Genomic DNA, 27,697 nt, shown 5'->3' with positions numbered 1-27,697 from the left:
TGTGTTTCAACCAGTGTGACCCTTACTGTCCCTCTGTTTGGCACACACTTCCACCCCTTGGTGGGATCGGGGGGCGGGGGGTGTGTGCAGCCTAAAACCTCATCAGAAAGGTTTTCCCTGACCATATTTTTTATTTACTTGGCTGCTTTGGGCCTTAATGTCACGTGGGATCATGGACTCTCTAGCTGTGACATATGGGTTCCAGAGCGCATGGGCTCCAGAGCGCACAGAACCAGTAACTCTGCAGCATGTGGGATCTTAGATCCCTGACCAGCGATCTAACCCCCACCCCTGCACTGCAAGGCTGATTCTCAACCACTGGACCACCAGGGAAGTCCCTCTGACTTGTATAAGGACAGTTGCCCACCATTATTTCTATCACAAGAGCCCGTTTTTTCCCTTCACAGACCTAACCACAATGTGTCATTATTTCACTTGATTACTTCTTTAGCTGGGCTTCTCAGGTGGCGCTAGTGGTAAAGAATCCGCCTGTCAATGCATGAGACATAAAAGATGTGGGTTCAATCCCAGGGTCAGGAGGATACCCTGGAGAAGGAAATGGCAACCTACTCCAGTATTCTTGTATGGGAACTCCCATGGACGGAGATGCCTGACAGGCTACAGTCCACGGGGTCACAAAGAGCTGGACGTGACTGAGAGCGCGCGCGCGCACACACGCACACACACACACACACACACACACACACACTTCTTTTGTTAGGCTCTGAGCTCCACAAGAGTTAACCAGTCTATCCGCAAAGTCCCACATGGCTTTCAGCACATGGTAGATACATAATGTTAGAGCGGCTCAGAGAAAGAGCGCCGATGGGCTTGGAGGGGAGGACGTCTTCCACCAGTGAGGGAAAAGCCTCTGCAGAACGCAGAGTGGAGCAACAGCGCCACCAAGCGATCAGCCACCATTTCTCAAGGCATCTGCTGCTCTTCAGAAATCTTCGCATTACGGGGCTGTTCCTGGAATTTAAAGGTGAATCACAATCCATAAGGCGTCTTCCTTCCTTCCTTTTTTTTTTCTTTCCCCTATTAAAAAAAAGTCCAAAAACTACCCTCAAATTCCTTCCAACTCTGCTCCTCCACAGAGCGGGACATTTGAAGACATGTGGAGGCCAGCGAGTTAGGCCGGCTTTGGGTGTTCCTCTGGTAACGTTCCCCTTTATTGATAATCTTGTGGAAATCTTACATTTTCAAATCTGCACTCTTTGAAAACGTCTGCTTGCTGTTACTTTGTTTTTCAAGCTTTGCTTTGCTCTACCGTATTTAATTTGCTTCACCTTCTGATTTGTTTAATGACATGTTGTTAAAATTCAACGAGGAGTCCGCAGGAATCTGCGCTGCTGAGAGGCAGAACTGCATTCTGGAAGCTTCAGTGATTAATATCCGAGCACCCCTTATAATGTTTTAAAACCCATTAGGGTATCCCTGCTGAGCCGCTGAGGATAGACCCTGCGTTGGCCTGGAAGCTGCAGCAGGCAGCTCACGTCTTAAGGTGATGCTAGAAAAGCCGGCTTTGTCTCCTTATCCCGGCCCCTCGTCTCCGTTGCTACAGGCCCTGGGTGTCAGAAAAGGGACCCTGATTGCCTATCGCGCCTGCTTGTTTTCTCTCGTTAACCACCCCTACCAGACAGGAGAACAGTGTTCTGCGCGCAATTAGAATGACGCTAAATTGCCTCCCGGAGGTCTGTCTAGCGTGGAGAGGAGAGGTAACAGTGGAACAGGCCATTAGGCGGTAACTGCAGGGCCCCGCCTCATACTCGGGCCCTGGAAAGGGGGATGATTCAGGGAGGATGCGCAGTGCGGGTCTGCACCGCCACCGCGGCCAAATGGAAGCGTCAAGCAAAGGAAATGCAGGCACGACGTGGTTGCTAAGACTTACGGAGCTGCCAGAGCTCCCGGGAAGAAGGTGAGGGTAAAATTTATTTGCATTGTGAGAAAAATAGATCCCAGTACCCTCTTAAACGTTATTACACAGACTTGAGGTCCATGTTGTTCTTCAAGTATGAAGGGAAGCAATTTATCCTGGTGAAGACCAAAGCCACCCGCAGCCCACCCTCACCCCCACCCCCACCCCCACCCCCACCCCAGCCTGTACGTTTCTGGAAACTAGTGCATGCTTCCACCCTCTCCCATTTAATTTTTTTAAACGGTAAATATGTGGAAGTTGTTTTACATGTTTCAGGTAAAACATGAATAAGCATGTCCCTTATTAAAGGGAAGAAAATCAAGTAAAGAAACAGTACAGAGAAAAAATAAAACGTTCTCTCATCTCTCTTATCCCCTTTCTGCTTACCTCTCTCTCTAGGAGCAGTTTGGTGTCTAGTTTCCCCGGGGGTGTGTGCAACTGAGGTGAACAATTCACCTTTCAGATTCCGTGATCCTGTTATGCTGTTTCCAGAGTACAATCTTATTTTTTTAAGTGGATTTTAAAACTTTATTTTTTTGTTTTTCAATTCACTTACTTATTTATCTGCTTATTCATTTTTGGGTGTGCTGGGTCTTGCCTTGCTGTGCTCTGGCTTTAGTTGGGGGTGAGGCGGGGGCTTCTCATTGCAGTGGCTCCTCTAGTTGTGGGCTCTAGGGCTCCGTAGCTGTGGCTCGTGGGCACTAGAGTGCAAGTTTATTATTGTGGTGCGTGAGCCTAGTCCCTCCTCGGCTGGTGAAATCTTCCTGGAGCAGGGATAAGCTGTGTCCCCTGCATTGCGGGCATGTTCTTAACCACTGGACCACCGGGGAAATCCTCCCGAGTGCAGTCTTTTTTGTATTAAGTTGGTCTCATGCAGAGCCTCCTTGGGCTGGTCCTGCTTCGGTTGCCCCAGAATCCCACTCCCCAGCCCTCCTGACTTCACGCTGACCTCCCTGCAAACCACGCCCCTGCTCCTTGACAGCGTGTCAGTTTCATCCTGGACACAGTCTGGATTCTGTCCCTGCCTTCTGGTTCTCTCACTTTCTCCTTCTTTCTAAAAGCCCGGCTCTGATGCTGACCACCATGCCTCCCAGAATCATTTTGCCTGAGTGAAATCCACCTCATTCTTTACCATCAGAGTCACAGGACTCTCCCAGTGACTTCCATGGAATCTCTTTATCTTTGTGTGTGATAGAAAATTCCAGCCACGCCCCCCCCCCCAGGGTGTTTATACTGACCCATTTAAGCTCTCATTTCACCAAATTTGTCATCTTGCCCCTTAAAATCAGGCTTGGTGCTTTTAACACTAGGATTCCCTAGATTTAGATAAATGAAGGGCATGTCTACACACAATCTGTTTGGCTGACATTTTGCATGATGAAAGCAAATTTCCTTATGAGTAAAGTAAGACAAAAGGTGTCTTTAACCTGTGTGTAAAAAAAAAGGGGTGAAACTGTACTCAATATTATATAAAAACCTATAAGCAAAAAGAATCTGGAAAATTATATATATATATATATATATATATATATATAAATATATAAAACTGAATCATGTCAGTTATAAGCTTGTCATGGTAGCTCCACAATAAGATCATTTGGCATTTCATTTCTAAGTGGAATTGTAATATAAAGATGGTTACTACTTCTGTCTCCTTCCCCTTCCCCATGCATCCTTTCACATTCTTTATGTTTACCTATAATTTCTTTCACATTGATTGAGAGAAAGTATTTATTCAGGGCATAACCCTGTGATAGGCACTCAGAGGGATATGAAAAAGCCATGGGCCAACTCTTTTAGAAAGGTGTTAATTGGATTTTTCCCATATAAAACCCCCCATAGCATTTTATTTCCTAACTCTACTTCTCACAATCAACTTCATTTGCCCCACTTAATGCAATTTGCTTCTCATGACAAGATTCTATTAAGTGATTATTAAGACAGTCTGAGTCACTTCAGCCAAGCACGTCTGGAATCATTACCTACCTCCTGGGGGTGATGCGAGGTGTAATTAGTTAAAGCTCACTGTTACCTCCCAGCATCCGGAACTACAAACAGAGCCCATTTCCTCACAGTTAAGCCAAGAGCCCCGGACTTAGTCTAGCAGCAGGACCAACACATCACATTTACATAAGCCCCACAGACCCCTATTTAATGACAGTCGATGTCAGATCTGTGGAAACAACATACTAGAGGTTGGCCATCTGTGTTTTTTAATTGATGTGTAGTTGATTTACGGTATTGGTTTCAGGTGTACAACATAGTGATTCAATATTTTAATAATTTTACTGCATTTAAAGTTACCATAAAATATTGGCTATATTCCCTGTATTGTTGTTTAGTTGCTAGGTCACGTCCCACTCTTTGTGACCCCATGAACTGTAGGCTGCCAGGGTCCTCTGTCCATGGGATTTCCCAGGCAAGAATACTGGAGTGGGTTGCCATATCCTTCTCCAGGGGATCTTCCCGACCCAGGGATTGAACCCACGCTTCCTGCATTGGCAGGCAGATTCTTTACCACTGAGTCACCAGGGTATTTATTCCCTGTACTGTACAATATATCCTGGTTGCTGTTTGTTTTTTATCAATGAATAATTTGTACCTCTTAACCTCCCCCTGCCCCGAATGTAAATCACTAGGTTGTTATTGTTGTTGTGTTGTTTTGGACTATGTCTATTGATATCAAATTATATCCTTAAGGACTGATTTCTGTTGGTTACAAAACCTTATTATATAAATAATCTCAATCTTACTGTTAATAAACAAAAAATCTTTCACTTAAAATAGCTTGAAACAAATCAACCTAGCACTCCCCTTGAACCGCTCATTCTTTTAGTCTTTCACAAACACTTACTAAGCTCTTACTGTACAGAAAGGGCTAGGCTAGGATCTAAGGCTACAATGTTGAGAAAGAAAGTCACCACCCTCAAGGAATTTATAGTCAGTAAACTATACAAATGGTTATAAAGACTTCGGGCAAATTTTCTCCATTTACTCAAAAGTCTACCAGGTACTAAGAGAGTGGTTTAAAAACTTCACTGATGAGTCAGACAGAACAAGTATCATATGGTATCCCTTATATTCAGAATCTGAAAAGAAAGGATACAAATGAGCTTATTTACATAATAGACTCAGAGACTTTAGAGAATGAATTTATGGTTTTGGAGTGGGGGACAGGTGAGAGGAGGGATAGTTTGGGAGTTTGGGATGGACATGTACACACTGCTATATTTAAAGTGGATAATCAACAAGGACCTGTTGCATAGCACAGGGAATTCTGCTCAATGTTATGTAGCAGCCTGGATGGGAGGGGAGTTGGGGGGGAAATGAATATATGTATGGCTGAGTCACTTTGTTGTCCACAACAAAGCTATCACAACAGTGTTAATTGACTTTATTCCAATAAAAAGTTAAAAAAAAATTCACTGATTAAAGTGCTTGAGTCAAGTACCAAGGGCCCAGAGGTCCTGGGGTCTCGCCTCTCTTGGGGGGCTAGTGTTTAGTCCACTGGAAGATTAGAAGCCTTTAATTAGAAGAAGAAGTGAACTGCTTCAGTACCCAGCAGACAATAGTAAGAAAGGACATGGGTGTTGTTCAATTGCTCTGTCATGTCTGGCTCTTTGAGACCCCCATGGTCTGCAGCACACCAGACTTACCTGTCCTTCACGATCTCCTGGAGTTTCCTCGAACTCATGCCACTGAATCAGTGATGCCACCCAACCAACTCATCTTCTGTCATCCCCTTCTCCTCCTGCCTTCAATCTTTCCCAGCAGCAAGGTCTTTTCTAATGAGTCAGCTCTTCGCATCAGGTGGCCAAAGGATTGGCGCTTCAGCTTCAGCATCAGTCCTTCCAATGAATATTCAGTTTCTTTCCTTTAGGATGGACTGGTTTGAACTTGCAGTCCGTGGGGCTCTCCAGAGTCTGCTGCAGCACTACAGTTCAAAAGCATCAATTCTTTGGTGCTCAGCCTTCTTTATGGTCCAACTCTCACATCTGTACATGACTACTGGAAAAAGCATAGCTTTGACTACTAGATGGACCTTTGTCGGCAAAGTAATGTCTCTGCTTTTTAATATGCTGTCTAGTTTTTTGATAGCTTTTCTTCCAAAGAGCAAGCATCTTTTAATTTCATGGCTGCAGTCACCCTCCTCAGTATAATAAATAATAAGAGATCAGGATGAAAAACTCAAAAAAGAAAATTTCACAGAGTACTGCCACGCAGGACATTTAACATAAGGACCAAGAGCTCTGCAAACTCCTGCGGCTCCTCAGGGTTTCTTGCCTTATAGTGACAGGCAATCATTTGTTTGCATAAGAGCTCTAACTCAACAGAAAAGGTTACAGTGTGGCTGCTAGGCAGGGGAATAAGTCATGGAAGATGATTTCCACCGAAAAACATTTCTGGAAATTTAAATCAGTTCTTAAAATGATTAAACTCAACTCTTACAGTCATTCTTCAGTGATAAGATGTAGGAGACAATTTGTAGCTCAGTATAAAGAAGTGTGTTCTCACCATTTTAGCTGCTCCTGAATGGATTTGGAGACTTTGGGAGGTAGTGAGTGTCCTGTGGCTTAGAGGTATTTAAGCAAAGTCTGGACAGCACCCTTGCAGAAAAAAAAGTACAGAAAGGTACAAAAGTACTATAAAGTACAGAGCTAAGAATGGTTTTTATGTGTCTTAACATACAGTATAAAACGGCCAAAGATTTGTTAGCTTTTCAGAGTTGCTCAGTTTTGCTTCTCAGCCTGGAAAGCCTAGTTGTCCTGAGCTCACCCCTGCATTGTTCTCTTTCAACTCTGAGTGCTAGGGTTAGCACACAATTCATTTTCTGATGGGGTCTCCAGCAAAGTAACTCTGGAGCAAAGCTGCTTCACTTTGGACCTGAGTGTGCCTGCAGGAGACAGGACGGTCTCTGGAAACAAACCTGTATTTAGCAGGAAGCCTTGGCTTCCCTGATGGCTCAGATGGTAAAGAATCTGCCTGCAATGCAAGAGACCCAGATTCAATCCCTGGGTTAGGAAGATCCCCTGGAGAAGGAAATGGCAACCCATTCCAGTATTCTTGCCTGGAGAAGTCCATGGACAGAGGAGTCTGGCGGGTTACAGTTCATGGGGTCCCAAAGAGTTGGACACGACTGAGCAACTAACACACTTTCATGCTTGTTAGCAGATAGACATACTGGATTGCCTATTTCTGTCCTCCTTCTTACAAACTGCATTTTCTACTTTCAGGTTTTGTTCATTGGCTGGGAAAAAGGATAACTTGATGATCTCTAATAGGCAAGTGGCAGGAGTGGGGCATGTCATAGCCACCCAGGTCTCCCCTCATAGGGGAATGAGTCCCAGGCATCCCGCCCACAAGGGCAATGAACATCCTTCTGGGTCCCTCCAGGGAAGATGGTAGAGACAATGGGCATGGACTGTTGTGTTATCTTTATTCTAAAAGAGAAATACCCTAAGAAAATACAAGTGTTCACATTTCTTTCATTTTTGTTCTTAATTTTTTTTTCTGAGTATAGGATGGGAGAATCTTAGCTTGGAGAAATGCTGTCTACACCTGTCATGCCTGTGCTGAAGGATTAGCCTTTCAAGGGGGGACCCTTGAAAGGCTCTGGTCCCTGGGGCATGCTAGGGGCAAGAAGGAGAGAGTTCATCTTGTGACAGCCCTAGGCGTGAGGTGGTGGATTCAGGAATGGAATTATGATCCCTATGTCTCTGGGAGGAGGAGAAACAAAGGGGGAATAAACCTTATGCACTCCAGTTAATCTTAGCTTAAGGTAATAAATTCCACTGCTTGGAATTTGAGCCAAGAGAACAAGTCTTCAGGGGGATTTCACAATCTCTGAGGATGAATGTTGGTTTTTAAAACATGCATTTATGCAACCATGAAAAATGTGCATCGATGTTTGTTATCTACATCAGTGAATCTGTTTCTCTTTTGTGTATAGATTAATTTGTATTATTTTTAGCTTCTACATCAGTTCAGTTCAGTCGCTCAGTCATGTCCAACTCTTTGCGACCCCATGAACCGCAGCACGCCAGGCCTCCCTGTCCATCACCAACTCTTGGAGTTCACCCAGACTCATGTCCATTGAGTCAGTGATGCCATCTAACCATCTCATTCTCTGTCGTCCTCTTCTCCTTCTGCCTTCAATCTTTCCCAACATCAGGGTCGTTTCAAATGAGTCAGCTCTTTGCATCAGGTGGCCAAAATATTGGAGTTTCAGCTTCAGCATCAGTCCTTCCAATGAACACCCAGGACTGATCTCCTTTAGGATGGACTGGTTGGATCTCCTTGCAGTCCAAGGGACGCTCAAGAGCCTTCTCCAACACCACAGTTCAAAAGCATCAATTATTTGACGCTCAGCTTTCTTTATAGTCCAACTCGCACATCCATACATGACTACTGCAAAAACCATAGCTTTGACTAGATGGACCTTTGTTGGCAAAGTAATGTCTCTGCTTTTTAATATGCTGTCTGGGTTGGTCATAACTTTCCTTCCAAGGAGTAAGCGTCTTTTAATTTCATGGCTGCAATCACCATCTGCAGTGATTTTTGAGCCCAGAAAAATAAAGTCAGCCACTGTTTCCACTGTTTCCCCGTCTATTTGCTGTGAAGTGATGGGACCGGATGCCATGATCTTAGTTTTCTGAATGTTGAGTTTAAGCCAACTTCTTCATTCTCCTCTTTCACTTTCATCAAGAGGCTCTTTAGTTCTTCTTTGCTTTCTGCCATAAGGGTGGTGTCATCTGCATATCTGAGGTTATTGATATTTCTCCCGGCAATCTTGATTCCAGCTTGTGCTTCATCCAGCCTGGCATTTTGCATGATGTACTCTGCATATAAGTTAAATAAGCAGGGTGTCAATATACAGCCTTGACGTACTCCTGTCCCTACTTGGAACAAGTCTGTTGTTCCCTGTCCAGTTCTAACTGTTGTTTCCTGACCTGCATACAGGTTTCTCAAGAGGAAGGTCAGGTGGTCTGGTATTCACATCTCTTTCAGAATTTTCCACAGTTTATTGTGATCCACACAGTCAGAGACTTTGGCATAGTCAAGAAAGCAGAAATAGATGTTTTTCTGGAACTTTCTTGCTTTTTCAATGGTCCAGCGGATGTTGGCAATTTTATCTCTGGTTCCTCTGCCTTTTTAAAAACCAACTTGAATATCTGGAAGTTCACAGTTCACATACTGTTGAAGCCTGGCTTGGAGAATTTTGAGGATTACTTTACTAGTGTGTGAGATGAGTACAATTGTGTGGTAGTTTGAGCATTCTTTGGCATTGCCTTTCTTTGGGATTGGAATGAAAACTGACCTTTTCCAGTCCTGTGGCCACTGCTGAGTTTTCCAAATTTGCTAGCATATTGAGAGCAGCACTTTCACAGCGTCATCTTTTAGGATTTGAAATAGTTCAACTGGAATTCCGTCACATCCACTAGCTTTGTTCATAGTGATACTTCCTAAGGCCCACTTGACTTCACATTCCAGGATATCTGGCTCTAGGTGAGTGATCACACCATCGTGATTATTTGGGTCATGAGGATCATTTTTGTTTAGTTCTTCTGTGTATTCCTGCCACCTCTTCTTAATATCTTCTGCTTCTGTTAGGTCCATCCCATTTCTGTCCTTTATTGAGCCCATCTTTGCATGAAATATTCCCTTGGTATCTCTAATTTTCTTGAAGAGATCTCTAGTCTTTCCTATTCTATTGTTTTCCTCTGTTTCTTTGCATTGATTGCTGAGACAGGCTTTCTTATCTCTCCTTGCTATTCTTTGGAACTCTGCATTCAAATGGGTATATCTTTCCTTTTCTCCTTTGCTTTTCACTTCTCTTTTTTTCACAGCTATTTGTAAGGCCTCCTCAGCAAGCCATTTTGTTTTTTTCATTTCTATTTCTTGGGGATGGTTTTGTTCCCTGTCTCCTATACAATGTCACAAACCTCCATCCATAGTTCAAAAGGCACTCTATCAGATTTAGTCCCTTGAATCTGTTTGTCACTTCCACTGTATAATCATAAGGGATTTGATTTAGGTCATACCTGAATGGTCTAGTAGTTTTCCCCACTTTCTTCAATTTAAGTCTGAATTTGGCAATAAGGAGTTCATGATCTGAACCACAGTCAGCTCCCGGTCTTGTTTTTCCTGACTGTATAGAGCTTCTCCATCTTTGGCTGCAAAGAATATAATCAATCTGATTTCAGTGTTGACCATCTGGTGATGTCCATGTGTAGAGTCTTCTCTTGTGTTGTTGAAAGAGGGTGTTTGCTATGACCAGTGCGTTCTCTTGGCAGAACTGTATTATCCTTTGCCCTGCTTCATTCTGTACTCCAAGGCCAAGTTTGCCTGTTACTCCAGGTGTTTCTTGACTTCCTACTTTTGCATTTCAGCCCCCTGTAATGAAAAGGACATCTTTTTTGGGTGTTAGTTCTAAAAGGTCTTGTAGGTCTTCATAGAACCGTTCAACATCAGCTTCTTCAGTGTTACTGGTTGGGGCACGGGCTTGGAATACCATGATATTGAATGGTTTGCCTTGGAAACGAACAGAGATCATTCTGTTGTTTTTGAGATTGCATCCAAGTACTGCATTTTGGACTCTTTTGTTGACTATGATGGCTACTCCATTTCTTCTCAGGGATTCTTGGCCACAGTCATAGATATAATGGTCATCTGAGTTAAATCCACCCATTCCATTCCATTTTAAATCTCTGACCCCTAGAATGCTGACGTTCACTCTTGCCATCTCCTGTTTGACCACTTCCAATTTGCCTTGATTCATGGACCGAACATTCCAGGTTCTTATACAATATTGCTCTTTATAGCATCGGACATTGCTTCTATCACCAGTCACATCCACAACTGGGTGTTGTTTTTGCTTTGGCTCCATCCCTTCACTCTTTCTGGAGTTACTTCTCCACTGATCTCCAGAAGCATATTTGGCACCTACCGACCTGGGGAGTTCATCTTTCAGTGTCCTATCTTTTTGCCTTTTCATACCCCACATCCAAGGTAAGGAGCAACAGCTGCGCTTTGCTGGAGGAGCCATGAAGAGTTACCCCACTTCCAAGGTAAGAGAAACCCAAGTAAGATGGTAGGCGCTGAGAGAGGGCATCAGAGGGCAGACAGACTGAAACCACAATCATAGACAACTAGCCAATCTGATCACACGGACCACAGCTTGTTTAACTCAATGAAACTAAGCCATGAAGTGTGGGGCCACCCAAGACAGAGGGCTCATGGTGGAGAGGTCTGCAGAACATGGTCCACTGGAGAAGGGAATGGCAAACCACTTTAGTATTCTTGCCTTGAGCTTCTACATAGATAGATAAAGATAAAACAAGAGAAAAAGTGTGCATCTATATATGTTCGTGTCTTTCCCAGTCCCAGTGTGCGCAGACTGGGTGAGTCACTCGGCACAACAGCATGCTGTACCTGACATTAAAAAAATACACATTGTACATTGTTTTAATTGTTTCAAGGACCTGCTCCTATGTGCATTTGTATGTGTGTGTGCACACGTGCATACACACACACACACACAAAACCCAGGTCAGTGCTCTGACTTCTGCCTTGGCCTCCTGCCTTGCTGTGTGTCCGAAGCAAAGTTCACTACCCCCAAAAGGGCCCAACTCATGCCACCAGCCCTGCATGCGTTCTCCACATCTATCATTTCTCAACCCTGAGCACAAAAATTATAGTTATGCCACATTCTACTAAACATCCATTTCAAGACCTAAATCATGCCTGAAAACACAGTTTTCACCCACTGTGGGTATTTTCACTGTGACGGTTTTCATAAGCACTTGTGCTAGAGGCCAGAAATTTCACGATACCTTTTAGAGTTAACTGTGGTTGTGTGAGTGTGCTTAGTTGATCAGTCATGTCCAATTCTTTGCCATCACATAGACTGTAGCCTGCCAGGCTCCTCTGTCAAGGCAAGAATATTTGCTCTTCTCGAGACAAGAATATTGGAGTGGGTTGCCATTTCCTTCTACAGGGGCTCTTCCCAACCCAGGGATCAAACCTGAGTCTCTTGTGTCTCCTGCATTGGTGAAGGAGGAAACAGACAGAACAGGCTCTATCTTGAAAGCAGGACTCCATCTGGGGCCAGAGTGTGGACTTTGAGCTATATGTCCAGTATCTGTGGAAACGACATACCAACTGGAAAACCAGACCCCCCTGAATGGAAGAGCACCAGGGCTCGCACCTAGACTCTCCATCACCTAAAAGAAAACCCTAATTATCTGTGTAACCAAATAGAACCATAAATTCTATTATGCTTATTGGGGTATGACCACAGGCCTATTGATAATTGTCCACTGTTAACTACCTAGGCTTAAGGCATAGGAATCATGGGTTGACTTTGATTATATCTTTCTTTTCCTTTGTTCAGGCTAGTTTCAGAGAATTTGGGGGGGGGGGGTGCAGTGGGCTTGAGCACGTACACTTAGGGTATATAAGGTATACACAAAAACTGGTCAGGGTCCTTGGCTAGAAGGAGACTCTGCCTTGGGCCCACCCATGTAATAAACTGCACTCCACTATCTGCATTGTCCTTCTGAGTGAGTTTGTTTCCCGGAATGTGTGTCTACAACATTTAGTGCATTGGCCGGGAAACTCCTCACTCTGAGGAGACAAGTCCCATTTGGGACTACTCTGAGGCCTTGTGGCTTAAATCTTCTAGTGGGGGAAGGCGCCTCACCCTTCTGGAAGGATTTTGCTTCTCAGTGCTGGACCTTTCCCGTTAGCAGGTAGTGGACGGCAGCAGGGGAACTGAGCGCTCAGGTAAGGAGGAACTCACCCAGTAGGGTGGAAGAGGGGCTTAATTACCCCCCTGGGAGGGACTAGAAGGGGCACAAAACCACAGGAGCCTGAAATAGGCAGGTGGCAGCGATTAATTGGTACATAGGTTGAGGAGCATGTTAGGGCTTAGGAAGGAAATTTGTGAAGGTCATTTAGGAGGTGGTGTCCATGCCGTCTTGGAGAAAATTACTACCAAGCAGTCCACAGGGGATTTTTAGGAGGAGAAACTTGGTCTTTGTGAGCTCATATTCTGCCCTCCCCAAGGAGATGTCCCATCTGCTGTGAAATTCTTGACCCCCTTGGAATTGTCAGGCTAGAAGGAGGGGCGGGGTACGTAAGTGAATATGAATTGTCTTTTCCAGAGATGGTCTGGGACGTGGAATATTTAACCCATCTGTGTTTTCATCCACACCTGATCAAGCCCACCAAGGCAGAATGGACTAAAAGTTAAGGGAAAAACAGTCTTGGACCACGTGGTGTTCTGGTTCAGCCATGCTGACCAGCAGGTAAAGACACACCTATCCCCCTTCTCCCTCTGGGTTCTGGCAGGTAAGGAAGGCTCTTCTCACCCAAATTAGGAAGGAAGCTGAATGGCAATTTAAGTGTTTCATTGAGTGGAAATATCAGAAGTACATAGGGTACTGAGAACTTCATAGACAGAAAGAAAAGAAAAAGTAGAATGTCTGGGAAGGTAAGCAAGATGGTGGAGGGAAGTGAATCTAAGGTAACCGTATTGGAGTGCATGATTAAAAATTTAAAGAAGGGATTTAGAGGAGACTATGGGGTGAAGATGACACCTAACCAACTCCACATACTCTGTGAGGTCGAAAGGCTCCCTGTGGGAGTAGGATGGCCACCAGAGAACACCATGAACTTAAAAATAGTGGAAGCGTCTATACAGTAGTCACAGGAGAGCCAGGACTCCCAGATCAATATCCACATATTGACTCATGGCTAGGGTTAGCTTAAGACCCTCCTACTTGTACAAGATTCTGTATCTAGAAGGGAAAGGGGAAAATATTAATAGCGCAAAAAACTGACTGATGATAAAAAGGGAAATTCTACAGGATTTGGACAGGGATGTCATGACCGCTCCCGCATACTGGATAATGACGCACCTTCCTCCCTGTGCTCCACCAGGACTGGAGGCCGCCTTAATGACCGATCCAGGGCCGGGTGAAGTTCGGCAGCTGCTCTTCCGCCAGCTCTCCTGGAAATCGTAGAGCCACGGTTTTGGCAGGCTCTAATCCCAGCGATGGAGACCTCTGGTCAACGCCCCCAGAATTCCACCTCAGCTGGATCTCCTAGATTGTATCCACCTCTCCAGGTGAGTACTGATGGAAAGGGGGAAGAAAACACAGGAATTAGACAGAGGCTGCGCTCCGCCAAGGAACAGGGGGAAAGAACCCCACTACAGATGCCCCCCAGAGAGCTACAACAGCCTCTGGTTCAGGACGCATGTGGGCACTGCCATCAGCCCCCTGTAGCCTGTTATTACCTGCCATTTTCCTTTACAGACATATTAAGCTGGCAGAGACACACTCCACTGTACTCGGGGGAGCCACAAGCCATGATTAGGCTAATGGAGACTATTTTTCGAACCCACCACCCTACATGTGACATAATCCAACTATTAGTCTCTCTCTTCAGCACTGAGGAAAGACCAGGATCCTAACTGAGGCCAGAAAATGGTTCAGAGGAATGGAGGGCACTGCAGACCTGCAGCGGTGGGCAGAACGAGCCACCCCCGATGAGAGCACCGATTGGGACTGTAACATAGAGGAAGGTGGGCCATCTGGAGAGATATCTGGCAGCTATTTTACAAGGCCTCAAGAGGAGGCCCTAAAACCTATGAGTATGGCAAAACCCTCCGAAGTGATTCAGATGGAAAGCAAATCACCCTCTGAATTCTATGAAAAACTGTGCGAGGCCTGTAGACTTTATACACCAATAGATCCAGAGGCTGCTGGGTCTCAGATGGTGATAAATGCAGCCTTTGTGTCTCAAGCCTACCCTAAAAATGTCAGATGGGGGGACACAACGTGACTCATGAATTTTTATACATCCCTGAATGCCCAGTATCTTTGTTGGGAAGAGACTTGCTGTCTAAATTGGGGGCACAAGTGACCTTTCACTCACCACGAAAGACCCACTCTTCGAGTGGGCTCAACCACCTATTTACTCTTCCTCTCAGTAACCCTTCAAGATGAACGGAGGTTGCACAATCTCCCGGAAGGGAAATCGGATGGGCTAAACAGTCGAGAGAATCGTTAACTCAACAATTCCCTGAAGTCTGGGCGGAAGACAACCCCTCTCCCCTCACCCCCCACCCCCCGACCCCGCAGGCTTGCAAAGCAAGTCCCACTGGTAATCGCAGTCAAACCCAGTACAATTACGTCAGCACCTGCCTTGGGCCTGCCAGACCTTGCTAAGCCACTTACTCTTTACGTGACTGGAAAGGACAAGGTGGCTATGGGAGTGTTGTCCCAGACTCTGGGGACATGGGACAGACCCGTGGCTTATCTCCCGAAACCGCTGGACAATGTTGCCACTGGGTGGCTGGGCTGCTTATGGGCAGTTGCTGCAGTTTGCCTTACTGGTCCGGGAGGCTGACTTTGGGCCAAGATTTGATCGTAAAAGTCCCGCATGAGGTCAACACTCTCCTGCAAGGGAACCTTCATAAATGGCTGTTGACATCCCGGATTACTCAATATCAGGGACTGTTATGTGAGAACCCCCATGTTACTGTTGAGCCTTGTCAAGCCCTGAATCCGGCCACTCTCCTTCCTGTGGGAGAAGGTGGGTCCTCACATGATTGCAAGGAAATATGCCAGCAGACCTGACTTGAGGGACCAGCCAATCCCGGACTCAGATTTGGTCCTATACGCCAGTGGCTCCGACTGTCGGGACATGCAGTAGTCATGGAAGAAACCATCGCTGAAGCTAGCTGTCTGCCATCACACTGGTCCGCTCAACAGGCCGAACTATATGCTCTAATCCAGGACCTCCAGCTGTCAAAAGGTAAGAAGACACACATTTACACAGACTCCAGGCATGCTTTTGCCACACTACTGGGCTCTGTATAAGAGAGAGGCCTTTGACAGCTAGTGGAAAAGATATTAAAAATAAGGAAGAAATTAAGACCCTATTAGATGCTGCCTGGGAACCAGAAAGGGTTGCAGTCATACACTGCTGAGGTCATCAAAAAGAGGATACCCTCCCCACCCCCCAGGCTCAGGGAACAGACTGGCAGATAAGATCACTAAACAAGCAGCTGAGGACTTGGGGGTGACAAGTGAGGCCCTTATTAAAGCTCTCATATTGGCAGAGCTGCCTGAGCTAACTCTGGACTCTCCAAATTACACTGAAGCCCAAAACCAACTAGCCAAAGTGGAAGGGGCCATCAAGACTGAAAAGGGATGGTGGGGATTGCCAAGTGGCAAATTATTGGTACCAGAGGAGCTGGCACCCACTCTGGTAAGCCAAACACACCAAGCGACCCACCTAGGCCATGATAAACTGGAAGAGTTAATTCGTAAATATTTCTTAGTTCCCTGCCTCTCTTCCCTATGCAGGACAAAATCTCAGAACTGCACTGCCTGCTCACAGGTCAGCGCTGCCTCTTGGCACAGACAGAAACCTCCAGGGATTAAGCTAAAAGGCACGCTGCCTTTTGAACACCTGGAAGTGGACTTCACTGAAATGAAACCTCACTGACACTACCGTTACCTGCTGCTCATGGTATGTATGTTTTCAGGATGGGTAGGAGCTTTTCCTACCTGGACTGAAAGAGCATCAAAAGTACCCCGGTGCCTGCTTAGGGAGATAGTTTCCAGATTTGGATTTCCTACCAGCATTGGATCAGACAATGGCCCAGCTTTCGTAACTGATTTGGTACAACAAGTAAGCAAAACTTTAAACATCGAGTGGAAATTACATAGAGCATATAGGCCCCAGAGTTCTGGGATGGTGGAAGGAACCAACCTTCCACTCTCCAAGTGGACCCTAGAGACTGACTGCTCCTGAGTGGATGTGCCTCTGATGCTCTGCCTAGACTCAGGATGACCCTACGGTGCCATGGCTATTCTCCATACAAAATTGTGTATGGGAGGCTCCCTCCTGTAATAAAACAGGTGTCAACAAATTTGCCCCAGCTAAGAGGAGATAATATTTCACAGCAGATGTAACAACTGGGTAAGGTAATAAATCAGGTAACTTAAGTTTGTACAAGAAAGGGTGCCATTGCCCCTTGGGGAACAGATTCATGAATTTGTGCCTGGGGATCAGGTGTGGGTCAAGGACTGGAAACACAACTCCTTGGCCCCACACTGGAAGGGTCCATATACTGTTGTTCTAACCATCCCGACAGCAGTTGGGACTTCCCTGGTGGCTCAGAGGGTAAAGCGTCCACCTACAATGTGGGAGACCTGGGTTCAATCCCTGGGTTGGGAAGATCCCCTGGAGAAGGAAATGGCAACCCACTCCAGTATTCTTGCCTGGAAAATCCCATGGATGGAGGAGCCTGGTAGGCTACAGTCCATGGGGTCACAAAGAGTCGGAGACATCTGAGCCACTTCTCTCACTTCACTCACAGCAATTAAAGTTGCAGGTGTCACTCCCTGGATCCGCCACATGAGAACATACCACGCAGACCCAGAAAACACTGAGTGGACTGCGCAGAGGGGCCCCACTGACCCTCAAGAGACTAAGATCATCCTTAGAAGAAGGAAATGAAGATCCTGGACGAGCCCGTTCAGGATGAAGCCACATAATCAACTCCTGCTGCATGGCCTCATCAATGTGATTTTGAATTTAACTTCTGTTTCAACTCAGGACAATGTTTTCATCTCACGGGCACATTCCTACATGGACTTCCACAACACCTCCAGCTGCTGGGTATCTGGGGCTATGCCTCTGTCTGTGATGGATGGACCTCCTTGGTGTTCTTTTCTGGGACGACAAAAAGAGACTTTCCTTTCTCTTGTCAATCATAATCTCTCCCTGCTCTCTTGGTATAAGCCCGACCTACAGTCAATAGACTCAGGTCATGGGGTTACATTTGATGTAAACACCAGTTTCATAGGAGTAATAAAAGCCTATACCGCGTATTTAAAGGACAAAGGAAAAAAGCTCCCTGACCGGCAAGGGAGGACAGGCCTCTAGGTATGTTGAAGAATTCTACCAAGTCTGGGATGAATATTTCTGGATGACCCCAGAAAGAGGTCAATTAATTACTCCTACTGCTATATGCTGGAACAAAAAGAACAAAGGATAGGGTTCAGTGACCTCCATTAGACCCAAAAGAACTAAAATATATGGGGTACCTATTCCCTAAACAATGTAAATGAAGATTCGAGGTCACATACCACCCCAACCAGTCCATCCGTTGGCCAGGCTCTGATTGGAAATATAACCCTGGAATCCACTGGATGGCGCCCAATGGGACCCAAATATTGTGGGCCTAACCTTTGGCCTTGGTTACCAATCAGCTGGGTAGGCCGCTGCACACTGGGATTTACTTTTGCCCATGGCAGCATAAAGCCTAACCTATAACAAGCCCTGGTAAATCTACCTTATTTACATGCTAGGTGGACAAGGTCTGTGTTTCAATTGTATGAATATATTGCTGCCTTATTCGTACCTTCTATAGGGACAACAGATATTATGATTAAAGTAGAGGCCTTGAGTAATTTCCTATAACAGGCCCTCCTAGATGGTGATAAAGCCATCTAAGCCTTAAATAGGAACAAATCCAAATGAGAAAAGCGGTAATTCAAAACAGAATGGCTTTGGACATGCTCACAGCTGCTCAAGGAGGGACCTGTGCTATAATTAAGGTTAAATATTGTGTATATATTCCTGATTTACCTGGCAATGCATCAGTTGCTTTAGATGACATGAAAAGCCAGGTAAAAGCAATGTCAAATGAAAACATTCCTTTCTGGACTTTGGTCCTATCTTGGGTGAAGGGTGATTGGCAGAAAACTGTATTTACCATTGTTACAGTTGCCTTGATAGTTCTGCTTTGTGGACCCTGCATTTTACAATGTATTATGAACTTTGTAACCCAAAGTTTGGTGTCGTTCTCCCAAATTGGTGGTCGGAGAGCCAGGGTACAATATATCCCTATGAGTGATGCTCATACTATGAGTTAAGAGCATCAAGAGTGGGGAATGAAGGAGGAAAACAGGCTCCATCTTGAAGGCAGGACTCCACCTTGTTCCGGACAGTGGACTTTGAGCTATATGCCCAGTATCTGTGGAAACGACAAACCAACTGGAAAACCAGACCCCCCCTGGATGGAAGAGCCCCAGGGCTCACACTTAGACTCTCCGTCGCCTAAAAGTATACCCTAATTATCTGTGTCACTGAATAGAATCATAAATTCTATTATGCTTATTGGGGTATGATCACAGGTCTATTGATAATTGTCCAGTGTTAACTGCCTAGGTTTAAGGTTTATGAATCACGGGTTAACTTTGATTGTACCTTTCTTTTCCTTTGTTCAGACTAGTTTCAGAGAATTTGGGGGGGTGGGTTTGAGCACGTACACTTAGGGTATATAAGGTATTCACAAAAACTGGTCGGGGTCCTTGGCTAAGAGGAGACTCTGCCTTGGGCCTGCCGGTGTAATAAACTGCACTGCATTACCTGCATTGTCCTTCTGAGTGAGTGTGTCTCCCGGAATGTGTGGCTACAGCATTGGCAGGCAGACTCCTTAGCACTGCACCACTTGGGGAGCACCAGTGCACCAGTAACTGTGATCAGAAGTCTACAAACAGCTCCAGGTGCGAGTCTGGCTCTCCAGGTGCCCTGCTCCCCCCTCCACTTCTCTTTAGACCCTTGTCCTTCACCTTCCTGCCCCCATCCACCACCCCACACACACAAAGGATCTCATGCTTCTTCCAGAGAATGGGTTTGGACCACGTGTACGATGATCTGGATGGGCATGTCTCGTCAGTCACAAAATCGCATCTTCTCCCCCAGCCTCTGTCCTCCCCCGCCCCTACTGCCCTGTTTCACAGTCAGCATTCAGCTCAGAGTGAACCGAGCTGGCACTCAGGAGATGGCAGCACCTTCGCACAGCCTGGACACCCACTCCTCAGCAGAAGGAACCCAGCAGTGCCGTATGTCGGGGCTGCTAGCATTGCCAGCAGAAGAGCAGCTTTGTTCTTTTGTTGGGTTTGTTCTGAAAGGAAACATAAATAATCCACACCCACTACTCCTTCCCCAGCAGTCTGGGCAGAGCTCGCTGGCAGGCCTTGTGGTGGCTCTGAGTGGCCTGAATTGTTCCCCCAACACGGCCAGGGACGAGAGCCGGCCTTGGCCTCCAGATGGGTGAGGTCAGATGAACAGCTAACAGTAAATAGCTCTCCTCTTGCTTTTCTCATATTTAATCACCCAATGAGGTTTGTTTGTTTCAGAAACAATCCTGTTTCCGTGCAAAAATTCAGGATCTTTGTTTTCACACAGCCCAGAAAGCTTCTCACACAGTCGACTGGAGCAATGGGTGTTCCTACCTTCCGGGCCAACTGTGTGTGTTGGGGACGGGAGAAGGAGGGGGGAGTCCATGGGCATGGCGGAGGGCCACAGTCTGAATGTACTCAGGGTGCTTCTGGAAATAGTGTCAAATGAGGGGTCCCAGGGGTCTGTTCTGCCTCAGCCAGCCAGGTTTGTTTCTCCTACAGAAATTCTGCATGCTTCTCAAAGTCACTCATTTCAAGTGTGAAAAGCATCTGAAAGCTTGGAAAAGCAGCCCGGCCTTGCTCAATACCTCATCCAGCCTTAGTAATGCCAGCACATTGTCAATTCTCAACAATTTCTGTTGGATGAGTGAGTGAGTGAGTGAGTAGATGAATGACTGCTATTTGGGTTAAATTTTGATAGCTTACAATGTGTTTTGGAAATAGATTTATGTGTGTGTGTGTGAGAGAGAGAGAGAGCAAGCTTGTATTATGTGCATATGTATCCAAAAAGAATCTAAGATAATCTAGCCAGGGTATTAAAAGTGCTTAATATTTATTGCTAGTCTCTATTTTCTGCTTTTTATATATTACTTTGGTTATTAGAAAAAGATTAGCTTCATTTTGAAAAGGAAACATGCATCACTAAATAAACAAAAATAATATCAATCATCATCATTATAGTAATTACAATTTACCAAGAAACTTTGCGTGTCAGACACTGTTCTGAGCATCTTCCATGCATGACCATGCTATTAAGTAGGAATTATTATTAACCCTTTTTACCGAAAGGAAACCTATGAATGCAAATGATCTGTGTTCCTAAAGAGTGTGCATAATGCAAAGATAAATGAACACAACATCCATTTTATAGCAATTTCCTGGCAGCAGTGTGTAACTGACAGCTAGGCTCTGAGACACTGTATGCGAAGTAATGCGGTCTACGTAAAAGGCGATGTCTGCTCTGCTGGGTGTGAGAGGAATCAAGCAGATACGGGAGTTTCTGGCACTGGTCCTGGCCTTGGGCTGGATTTAATAAATGCTAGTTCTCTCCTTCAGCCTTCACTACAGCCCCACCCCTGCCCCCAGCTTTCTCCTGGATCCTTTATGGGTGAATGGTAACATCCAGGCTTGAGCTGTAGCATCCAGAAACATCATCATCATCAACAACAAAATAACCAATTTGAGAGGGAGTAAGGACTTGTCCTGTGATGGATGTTTTGTAACTCTTCCCTCCTTCTGTCAGTCTGACTATTAACTCTGTCCCCTAGTTGTAGCCTATATGGACTCCATCTGCCAGTACAGGACATCAACTGGATTTATGCAAACAACACGAGACAAGACTGTCCAGTCTTCTGGAGCTCTTGACATCATCCCCTAAAAATCATGTTCCATGCCACTGTAGTGTAAAATGGATTTTGTTTGGAAAAAAAAAAAGTTTTCCTTTCAAAGTCAGTAATCTGTATATGGCTGTCATCTCCATTAACAACTCTTTGCAGCGAGTTCATGGATCATGCACCCAGTGAATAGGAGAGGCAGCTGTGACATTTTATGGAAGATGGAAAGGTCAGGAGACCAAGTTAATCCTGACTCTGCCTCTCAGAAGCTGTGTGAAAGAGGACTTCGGCTGCTCACTGTAACACGACAAGGTTGGCTCTGTCCGGTTGCTTCCAGCTATAAAATTTCAAGAGTCTGAGCTAACAAAGCCCCTGGAGACAAAAGGACAGCAGACTTTTCCCTTTAAGCAGGGGCATATGGTTAAGCCCAAGTTCTGAAACCATGGACAGATCTGCATATTATTGACAATGGCCTTCTTTGAAGGGATGAGAGTGAAGTGGGTTTTGTGGGAATGGAGGAGAGAAGGCTTTCTCTTGAAGTGGAAGGAGATTAGAGAAAGGCGTCTGGAAAAAAGCTTTCCTGCTTAGAAAATATCGAAATCTGCTCACCAGGGCAGGACATGCAGCGCACGTATGCTCAGTCACTCAGTGTGTCCATCTCTTTGTGACCCCGTGGACTGCAGCCCGCCAACCTCCTCTGTCCATGGGATTCTCCAAACAAGAATACTGGAGTGGCTTGCCATTTCCTATTCCAGGAGATCTTCCCAACCCAGGGATCAAACCTGTGTCTCTTTCGTCTCCTGCATTGGCAGGTGGGTTATTTACTATTAGTGCCACCTGGGAAGCCTGGAACATGCAGTTCAGTTCAGTTCAGTCACTCAGTCAGGTCCGACTCTGCAACCCCATGGACTGCAGCATGCCAGACTTCCCTGTCCATCACCAGTTCCCAGAACTTGCTCAAACTCATGTCCATTGAGTCGGTGATGCCATCCAACCATTTCAACCTCTGTCGTCCCCTTCTCTTGCCTTCAATCTTTTCCAGCATCAGGGTCTTTTCCAGTGAATCAGTTCTTCGAATCAGGTGGCCAAGTTTTGGAGTTTCAGATTCAGCATCAGTCCTTCCAATGGACATTCAGGACTGGAGAAGGGAATGGCAAACCACTTCAGTATTCTTGCCTTAAGAACCCCATGAATAGTAAGAAAAAGAACATGCAGTAGCCATATATTTAATAATAATAATAAAAAGGAACAGTGTGCAATGAGTTAGTTAGTTCAATGAACATTTGTGGGTAGCTACTGTGGGTCAGGAATAGACTGATACTGGATGTCAAGCGGGCTTCTCTTTGGTCCCTGCCCTCGGAGAGTTTCCAATCTAATGATCAAGCCTCGAGCAGGGCAGGTCACTGGAGACCTCCAGACATTTGGAAGAACGGCAGCAGTACAGAGACTCACATATTCAGCAAGTGTCATCTAGATCAGCAGTCCCTAACCTTTTTGGCACCAGGAACCACTTTTGTGGAAGACAATTTTTCCATGGCCCCAAGGGATGCGAGCAATACAGAGCAGCTGTAAATACAGGTGAAGCTTCGCTTGCTCGACCCTCACTTCCTGTTTGTGGGCCAATTCCTAACAGGCCATGGACTGGCAGCGGTATGTGGCCCAGTGGTTAGGGACCCCAATCGATATCAATATAAGATCTTCAATCTAGCAATGAGCCAACCATAAGACTTTGATAACCATCAGACTTTGACATGGCAGAGAAGAAGGGAGAGGAAGGGACAATATCCTTCCCTTGAAGACGATTGACTCCTTTCTCTGGGCTCACACCTGTGCAAACCTCCCGCCTGCTGCTGAAAAGGAAATCCTCCTAAAACATGGAGAGCCTTGGGTCACTCTTCACAAGCTGTCATCACCTCTCCATTTGCTGCAGAAAACTCCTAGTGTGGCACTCAAGGTCCTTCACAGAATGACTGTCTTCCTGACCTCACCCCCACATTCTGTTTCCTGGGGGTGTGCACTTGTTTCCTCGTGGCTCTTCGTGATCTTGCCCCTTTCTGATGACCATCTACTCCCTCTTTTCCTTAGGGAGCCAACTCAAATATTATCTTTCCTGGGAAGATTTCCCCATCTTGCAAATTCATTCCATTTAGCGCAACAAAACCTCCATTGTATCCCTTTTCTCCCAGTGCCAAACACATTGCTCTAGATACATAGGCATTCTTGTGAGCAAAATCCTCAGAAACTGAAGGGTTTTGAATGAAATTGCTAATAGGGACTCTAATTTGCAGACTGGATTTTCATCTTGCATGCCAAACCCTGTCCTCTGATGATGCAGAGAAGGATTTTAATGCAGCATTCTGATCTAGCAGGAAAAGTATGGTGGTTGATTAATGAAATCTGCCACTGTCACAGGAAGAGGCGGCAGCAAGCTTGCCATTTTCCCAGCATTTCACTAGAAGCTTCCAAAAGGCACATACTTTGTGTTGTTGTTAATATAATATAGTTCTGACTGTTGATTTTTTTTTTTGTCAGTATAATATGTTCTCAGTCATTAGGAGCCAGTTTTTCAGCTGTCCATATCCCTTCCAGTTGACTGTATCAGCATATGGCCCATAGATTCTTGGAGGCTATCGCATGTATTATCCATTGCTCTGGTTAAATAATGAGAAAAAGATCTGTAAAACAAAATGCAGCTGGATTAAAATGCCTCCCACTGATATTTTATAGCACTGAGGCATTATGATTAAGTAGACTCTTAGTTTTCAATGCTCTGAGCCTCAAATGCTGCCGCTTGTCTGCGCAGCCAATCCTGCATCATACTGTCTTCTGCATTCAGTAAATAATGTGTTCTGGATGCTTAACAGTGAAGCACGATCTGGTCTTCATCCAGCAGTTTGGAGAACAAAATGCTCTTGCAAAAGACCACATATACTTCTTCCGGTCCTTATTTGACTTGCGTGCCCACAGCGAGGCAGTTTGCATCTGAAGCTCAAGACAGGCTCCCAGTCTTTGTGCAAACACTCCCTTGTGAGGTTTCTAACACAAATCAGTGGTCCACGAAGTGCCCTGTGACCACAGTCAACTCAGGTGAAACGAGGATATCTCCTGAGTTAATGCTGAAAGCAGTTTTATTCACTCATTTATTTTTTCACTTTCTGCGTAGACTCTGAAAGTGATGATCTTCCCAATCAAGGACCATCTACTACTGCAAAGGAATGCAATCCGTGTAACACCCAAGGGCACACGGTTTCTCTCGCTAAACATGAAAATATGTCGCAGCTGCAGAGAGGCCGCCTGGGTTGCCTTCATGGCCAGGGGACAGGGGAGGGGACCGGAACGGAGCCAGGACGCTCCGCTGGAAGAGAGGTGGCTGCCTGTCTGAACCGATGCTTTTGAAAAGCTCCTGCTGGGATCACCCTGGGAAGTGCTAATGGATGTAATGAACCAAGACTCCCAGGGAAGCCAGAGAGAGCAGTCCCATCAGCCAGATCATTTAAAATGAGAGCAAGGAAAACACTTTGGAGGAGAAACACAGTGGAGCCCTTCAGTGTGGCCCTGGAAATGGGCCAGAGCCCCTGAAATCAAGGGCTTAGTCATCAGCCCTTTAGCCCTGAAAGGAGATACGTGGTGTGTTTCCAGCACAGAGATAGAGGGTAGGGAATCAGCTACAAACAGGAGTCTCCCACCTGCTTTGGGGAGGTCTCTAGGCTGGTGAGAATAGTTTTCCAAGGTAGAACGCAGTGGAGGGGGAAGCACAGGGCGCCTGAAGCTGGGTGCTCCCACATCCTCTCCCCCTCCTTGGCCCCTGTCCGCCTCACCTTGACCATCTCATCCTTGTCTGCACATATTCAAGTGGGTGCCTGCTTCCACTTCTGCCCCGTACTTGTTCCAATTTCTACTGTAACAAAATACCACCAACTGGGCGGCGTCAAACACCACATGCTTATTCTCTGACAGTTCTGAAGTTGTGGAGTCTAAATGGGCATGTGTGCTGCGTGCTCAGTAGCTTAAGTTGTTTCCAACTCTCTGCGACCCCATGGACATAGCCCACTAGTCTCTTTGTCCAAGGGACTCTCCAGGCAAGAATACTGGAGTGGGTTGACACGTCCTCCTCCAGGGGAATCTTCTGGACCCAGGGATTGAACCCACGTCTCCTGTGGCTCCTGCATTGCAGGCAGATTCTTTACTGCTGAGCCACTGGGAAGCCCAAAATGGGTCGTATTTGGCTAAAATGAAGGCGTTGGCAGGGCGCATCTTTCTTGGAGGCTCCAAGGGAGAACCCATTTCCCCATTTTCTCCAGTCCCCAGGAAAGCCTAAAATTTCATAAGCTTACATTTTTCTGGCTCATGCTCTTTCCTCCATCTTCAGAGTCAGCAGTTTGGTGTTTTCAAATTTCTCCCTGAGCTTCTCCCCCCGCCCTGCACCCTTTTTTTTTTTTTGCGCCATGGAATGATCTCAGCAATTACATTGGGCCCACTTGAATAATCCAGGATAATCCCCTCAGCTTGAGATCCTTAACTTAATCACATCTGCAGAGTCCTGTTTGTCATGTAGGGAACATATCCACAGGTTCTTGGGGTTAGGACTGGCCCTCTTTGGGGAGCCACTATTTTGCCTACAGGGCTTCCCTGGTGACACAGAAGTGAAAAATCCTCCTGCAATGCAGGAGACCTGGGTTTGATCTTTGGGTCAGGAAGATCCCCTGGAGAAGAAAACGGCCACCCGCTCCAGTACACTTGCCTGGAGAATCCCATGGACAGAGAAGCCTGGCAGGCTACAATCCAGGGGGGTCACAAAGAGTCGGACACAACTGTTGGGACCAAGCACATTCTGCCTACAGCATCTCCCGACCTCGGCAGCCAGAGGCAGAAGTGCTGTCCCAGGAGCTGCAACTCAGGAACCAAATGGGCCTGGGAGAGGGTGCAGCTAGCATTCTTTACCAGCTGGGTCGTGGAGCTAGGGTGTCTTTCCTCTCCTCGATGCACCCAGCGCCTGGCGCACTGCCATCTTGACCCCTGGCACTTCTAGCACCCTGTGGCTAGACGGCTTGCCTGGAGCTTGAACCCTCTCTGCCCATACCCATGTGGGTGCCTGTGAAGTCGCTTCAGGCGTGTATGACTGTTTGTGACCCCATGGGCTGTACCCCACCAGGCTCCTCTGTCCATGGGATTCTCCAGGCAAGAACACTGCAGTGGGCTGCCATGCCCTTCTCCATGTGGTCAGGTGTAACTCTTTGGTGCTTCAGGTTTGGAGCTCACTTGTGCTTGACAACCATAGTCTTAAAAAATACATATTTATGTATTTTATTTTTGGCTGTGATAGGTCTTCATTGCTATGCGCAGGCTTTCTCCATTTCCTGCTAGTGGGAGCTAGCATTTCCTTCAGTTGCATTTCACGGGCTGTTCATTGCTGCGCTTCTCTTCTTGTAGAGAGAAAGCTTCGGGAGTTGTGACACACAGGCTTAGTTGCTCTGTCACACGTGGAATCTTCCCAGACCAGGGACTGAGTCCATCTGCATTGGCAGATGGATTCTGAACTACTGGACCACTAGGGAAGTTAGACAAATGTAGGCTTAATAAGTCATTTTCCCCACCCACTGCTCCTTATCCACTTATTAGAAGAAGCCCTTGAATCACCACATGACACAAAGGGTCATTTGAGTTTTGGCACAGCCCAGCAGAAATTAAAGTGCATTTTCCAATGAAAGCAGTGTTAACAATCATGGAGAGAAATCACTGAAATGGTGCTATGTTCAACATACATTATGTGTTAAGACTGTTGGGTGGCTGAGACCTGCCGTTCACCTTGAACTTTACTTCTGTGGTGTAAATGTTGCTGGGCCAGCAAGCACTCATCCGCCATCCCAGTGTGAAGGATAGTTTTCCAGCTTCTGTGCTGAGCTTAGGATTTTGCCAAGTCCAGACATGCCTCCATCATCACTCTGTTAAACGGCTCCCTTCCTGAGAGTTTTTATTGTTTCACTGGTAACTTCAGTTCCCTCACGATGCTGGGGAGACACTGCACATGCCTCTTCACCTTAAAGAAAGAATTGGCAATGTTGGACCTCAATGTAAGGTTAATAGGAAAAGCAGAGACATACAATGAATGTGAAAGTTGTTAAATTTGCCACAGTCTTGTACAGCTGATGAGGGAATTATCCAGTGATTGAGTCTGG

General features: G+C 46.0%; 1 long non-coding RNA gene across 3 annotated transcripts; it reads left to right on the top strand.

Annotated features, from left to right (window-relative positions):
* Positions 1-1,052: 1,052 nt before the first annotated feature.
* LOC110135936 (uncharacterized) lies at positions 1,053-19,377 on the top strand. Of its 3 annotated transcripts, none has more exons than XR_011487810.1 (6): positions 1,053-1,918; positions 13,084-13,227; positions 13,862-14,048; positions 14,372-15,742; positions 16,297-16,462; positions 17,325-19,377. It is a non-coding gene; the product is annotated as an uncharacterized lncRNA (long non-coding RNA). The 3 variants fall into 3 exon arrangements; XR_002313494.2 differs by having other exon boundaries at positions 17,316-19,377; XR_002313493.2 differs by having other exon boundaries at positions 16,297-19,377.
* The last annotated feature ends 8,320 nt before the right edge of the window (positions 19,378-27,697 follow it).

This window comes from Odocoileus virginianus, chromosome 5 (genome assembly GCF_023699985.2).
Source record: "Odocoileus virginianus isolate 20LAN1187 ecotype Illinois chromosome 5, Ovbor_1.2, whole genome shotgun sequence".
NCBI lineage: Eukaryota > Metazoa > Chordata > Mammalia > Artiodactyla > Cervidae > Odocoileus > Odocoileus virginianus.
This window is presented reverse-complemented; position numbering and strand designations above follow the sequence as displayed.